A 5,000-nucleotide genomic window follows, 5' to 3' on the forward strand; every position below is an offset into this window, starting at 1 on the left:
GCGCTCCATCCTCCCTACGTTCACTTTCGTTGCGCCTTTCAGTTTTGTGACAAAGACAACTCAATGACTCGCACACATGCTAGACTCCTTGGTCCGTGTTTCAAGACGGGTCCTGCGAGTGCCCGAAAATGACTCATCGCAGACTGAGACGCGCACGGTCCGAGACGTCACGGCTGCGACAGCAGCGGCGCCGCGTCGCGGTCCGCGCTCAGGCAGGACCGCGACCTTCAGTGTGTACGGCGCGAGCTTGCGTCGGGCCGGACGCGCGCGAGGCGCGTGCGCGGTTCACTTCTATACCGTCCGACAGCCGGCCGGCCACCGTCGCGGTCCAGCGGAGGGCGCGAGCCCGCCGCTGGGCGAATCGGACGGCGCTCAAGCCGACGTCGAACGGGTCGCGATGCATTACTGAGAGAGAAGTGCACGACGCCGACGGTACTGGACGGACGCGACCCGTGCCGCGCCGCGGCACCCGCGAGGGGGCACGCGCGCGACATCGAGGCGCGCGCCCGCGCGCCGTCGGATGTCGATGAATCTCTCCGTTCGTTCATTCGAGTTTCGCAGGTTTACCCCTGAACGGTTTCACGTACTCTTGAACTCTCTCTTCAAAGTTCTTTTCAACTTTCCCTCACGGTACTTGTTCGCTATCGGTCTCGCGGTAATATTTAGCCTTAGATGGAGTTTACCACCCACTTAGGGCTGCACTCTCAAGCAACCCGACTCTGAGGAGCGTCCCTCTCGCCGCCTCGCTCCGTCGCTACGGGCCTGGCACCCTCTACGGGAAAGCGGCCCCGTTCAAGACGAACTTTGACGGGAGCGGCGACGGCGAGATAGCGGAACCTCCCGAACACCACATCTCCCGCGACCGTTAAAGCCGCGCGATTCAGTGCTGGGCTGATTCGCGTTCGCTCGCCGCTACTGACGAAATCCTGGTTAGTTTCTTTTCCTCCGCTTACTAATATGCTTAAATTCGGCGGGTGATCCTCCCTGATCTGAGGCCAACGATAAAAGTGGAGGCAGACGCGATATCCGTCGGCTCGACGGCGCCGTTCGCGCACGCGAGCGCGCTCCCCCGCCGCGAGGCGAGAGGGGCGCGCCGCGAGAGCGCACGGCGCCGCCGCGCGAGTCCGGACGTCGAGTCCGCCTACGCGTGCGCGTCAGCGGCACGCACGTACACGTGCGCGCGTACGTCGCCACAGATTCACCGTAAACGGAAGGGTCGGTGGGACGAGCGCGCACGGACGCACGCACACGCACACACGTGTGATATTTTTGAGCGGACCTGCGGAGCGCGTGCGCCGCCGCCGATCGAGAGACACTCTCGTCGAACGGCGCACGCACGCACTGCACCGGACGCGCCACGTGTCGCACTGTGTGGACAGTGTGGTGTGTGTATTTATGCAGCCGGCCCTCAGACAGGAGTGGTCCTGGATGTTTCTCCACGGACCGAAATGTACGTTCGAAATGTCGATGTTCAAATGTGTCCTGCAGTTCACACTATGACGCGCAGTTAACTGCGTTCTTCATCGACCCGCGAGCCAAGTGATCCACCGTCCAGGGTAATGGTTTTCGTTTTCTCGTTTTTTGTTGTGCACATGCGTTGTCGTTTTGTTGGGTGGTACGAGTGAGCGAGTGAGTGAGTGAGTGAGTGAGTGAGTGAGGTTAGATCGGTGCGTCTCTGACAACACGAGCACGCGCAAACGCAAACATGTGCGTACGCGGTACGTTAATGATCCTTCCGCAGGTTCCCCTACGGAAACCTTGTTACGACTTTTACTTCCTCTAAATGATCAAGTTTGGTCAACTTCCCAGCAACGCCGACGGCCGTGAAGCCACCGCGTGTCGGTCCGAAGACCTCACTAAATCATTCAATCGGTAGTAGCGACGGGCGGTGTGTACAAAGGGCAGGGACTTAATCATCGCGGGCTTATGACCCGCGATTACTAGGAATTCCTCGTTTATGGGGGATAATTGCAAACCCCAATCCCCAGCACGAAGGAGTTTCAACGGGTTGCCCGGGCCTCTAGGCCAGGGAGAACATGCTGATTCCTTCAGTGTAGCGCGCGTGCGGCCCAGGACATCTAAGGGCATCACAGACCTGTTATTGCTCAATCTCGTGCGCCTCGAAGACGCCGGTCCCTCTAAGAAGAACTTTAATACGCCGCCAGTGAGTTGCGCGACCGGAGTCGCGCACACCTAAATGACGACGCCTATTTAGCAGGCTAGAGTCTCGTTCGTTACCGGAATTAACCAGACAAATCGCTCCACCAACTAAGAACGGCCATGCACCACCACCCACCGAATCAAGAAAGAGCTGTTAATCTGTCAATCCTTCCGGTGTCCGGGCCTGGTGAGATTTCCCGTGTTGAGTCAAATTAAGCCGCAGGCTCCACTCCTGGTGGTGCCCTTCCGTCAATTCCTTTAAGTTTCAGCTTTGCAACCATACTCCCCCCGGAGTCCAAAATCTTTGGTTTCCCGGAAGCTGCCCGCCGAGCCATTGTAGTAACGTCGGCGGATCGCTAGATGACATATTTACGGTTAGAACTAGGGCGGTATCTAATCGCCTTCGAACCTCTAACTTTCGTTCTTGATTGATGAAAACACCTTTGGCAAATGCTTTCGCTGATGTTCGTCTTGCGACGATCCAAGAATTTCACCTCTAACGTCGCAATACGAATGCCCCCAGTTATCCCTATTAATCATTACCTCGGAGTTCTGAAAACCAACAAAATAGAACCGAGATCATATTCTATTATTCCATGCACGAAATATTCAAGCGGCATTTTGAGCCCGCTTTGAGCACTCTAATTTGTTCAAAGTAAAATTGTCGGCCCATCTCGACACTCAACGAAGAGCACCGCGATAGGATTTTGATATTGAACCGTCGCGTTAACGACGGCTCACCGACGATATGCTCCGCAGACGTGTCAGTATCACCGCGGATGCGGTGCACCGACAGCGCGGCGCACAAATGCAACTACGAGCTTTTTAACCGCAACAATTTTAGTATACGCTATTGGAGCTGGAATTACCGCGGCTGCTGGCACCAGACTTGCCCTCCAATTGTTCCTCGTTAAAATATTTAAAGTGTACTCATTCCGATTACGAGGCCTCGTAAGAGTCCCGTATCGTTATTTTTCGTCACTACCTCCCCGTGCCGGGAGTGGGTAATTTGCGCGCCTGCTGCCTTCCTTGGATGTGGTAGCCGTTTCTCAGGCTCCCTCTCCGGAATCGAACCCTGATTCCCCGTTACCCGTGACAACCATGGTAGTCGCAGAAACTACCATCGAAAGTTGATAAGGCAGACATTTGAAAGATGCGTCGCCGGTACTGGACCGTGCGATCGGCAAAAGTTATCCAGATTCATCAAAATTAACGACTTCGGACGCGAGGCCCTCCGTCGATTGGTTTTGATCTAATAAAAGCACTCGTCCCATCACTGGTCAGAGTTCTGATTGCATGTATTAGCTCTAGAATTACCACAGTTATCCAAGTAACCGAGTAAGATCTAAGGAACCAAAACTGATATATTGAGCCATTCGCGGTATCGCCTTAATACGGCTTGCACTGAGACATGCATGGCTTAATCTTTGAGACAAGCATATAACTACTGGCAGGATCAACCAGGGAGCAGATATTGATATTATTATCTAAGCTCTCTTCCCCCCGCCACACGACCCACAAACACACACCCACACTTCGTCCCCAACCCGGAAGCTCGACGGACACACGTCGCACGCGACAGGCGGGGGAGTGGGTGGTGGTGTGCGTGCGTGGCAGAGGGCCTCTGAAGCACGTGATCGCGCCACGGCTCCGGCGAACGGAGCGCGGCGCGGTGCCCGACATTGTGCAAGAAGAGCGTACACGACGCAATCTCACAGGACACGTCCTCCGACCGCACAGAAAAGTATGCCATTAGACACTCTCGCAGTGCTGTCGTCGGGTCCCAAAGAAACTTGAACGTTCTATGAACGAGACGTACATACCACACACGGCGCTCCACTGCTAGAGTGAAGCCGTAAGTGTTTTAACAGTGACTCTGCGGAAAACCACACGTGGGTCGTCGCCCGGAGTGTGAGAGACCGTCATCCAGACTCTCTGATTGCTCAATCAAGTTGGGAGTACACATTGTTCCAGGGCGACACACGATGCCGCCCCGCACACAGTAAATCAAGCTACCGACACCGTGGTTTGTGAATTTCTCGCCGTACGACGATTATACATACTACACGGGGTGTGGAAAAGCGTCAAACGCGATTCCGTCGGTTGCAACGCCGTTGTTTTTTTTTTTTTTGAACGTACGCGCGCGCACGCACCACGTTGTACATTCGTATATATACATACGTACACACACATATAAATTAATATATTAACATGTACGTACGTACACGTATATATTCAATTCAAACGTATCGCAAAAACACGATAACGCGCGCACACGCACAACACGCGCCGTGTCACGTCGACACCCGAGAAGAAAAGCGAGCGCCACCAGACTCTCACACAATCACCTCAAACGTCGACGCGCCACGACCCTGTCATAGTAGTAAACGCGCTGACGGCGCAATCTGTGTACATGTGTATGTGTTATTTTGAACGAATCAAAAAATCGAGCCGTTCGTTTATTGTGTGTCCCGAAAACGGGCCGGAAAAACATTTTCGACTACGAAAATGACTCGGAGGGGGGGGGGGGGGGGCGGGGGGGGGTGGGGGGCGGTCGCCGCCGCCGCGGTTTGGGGGGGTTTTGGCGGATGGGGAGGTGTTTCGTGAACAACTTTTTCTACACTTTCTACTCGACTAGTTGTTGTTGTTGTTGTTGTTGTTGTTGTTGTTGTTGTTGTTGTTGTTGTTGTTGTTGTTTAGGGTATTTACATTTTTAACCGACTTCAAAAAAAAAAGGAGGAGGTTAAGGTTAACCCAAGTGTTCTTAGTTAGGTGAAATGAAAAAATAAAAAAAAAAAACCAACAACACTACCTGTGAGACGCTATATAGAGTCGAAGTG

The 5,000-nt window shown here is 53.9% G+C and overlaps 3 non-coding genes across 3 annotated transcripts in view; all 3 read right to left on the reverse strand.

The window, feature by feature from the left end:
- LOC128199070 (large subunit ribosomal RNA) overlaps positions 1-998 on the reverse strand; it is a 3,923-nt gene extending 2,925 nt beyond the window's left edge. The window contains exon 1 of the ribosomal RNA XR_008251771.1: positions 1-998. This exon is cut by the window's left edge and continues 2,925 nt beyond it. This is a non-coding gene — a ribosomal RNA (large subunit ribosomal RNA).
- Positions 999-1,402: 404 nt separating this feature from the next.
- On the reverse strand, positions 1,403-1,559 carry LOC128199113 (5.8S ribosomal RNA). Its single transcript, XR_008251790.1, has one exon. It is a non-coding gene; the product is annotated as a 5.8S ribosomal RNA (ribosomal RNA).
- A 165-nt stretch (positions 1,560-1,724) lies between these two features.
- Positions 1,725-3,627, reverse strand: LOC128199019 (small subunit ribosomal RNA). Its single transcript, XR_008251723.1, has one exon. It is a non-coding gene; the product is annotated as a small subunit ribosomal RNA (ribosomal RNA).
- Positions 3,628-5,000: the final 1,373 nt, after the last annotated feature.

This window comes from Bicyclus anynana, chromosome 18 (genome assembly GCF_947172395.1).
Source record: "Bicyclus anynana chromosome 18, ilBicAnyn1.1, whole genome shotgun sequence".
Classification (NCBI taxonomy): domain Eukaryota; kingdom Metazoa; phylum Arthropoda; class Insecta; order Lepidoptera; family Nymphalidae; genus Bicyclus; species Bicyclus anynana.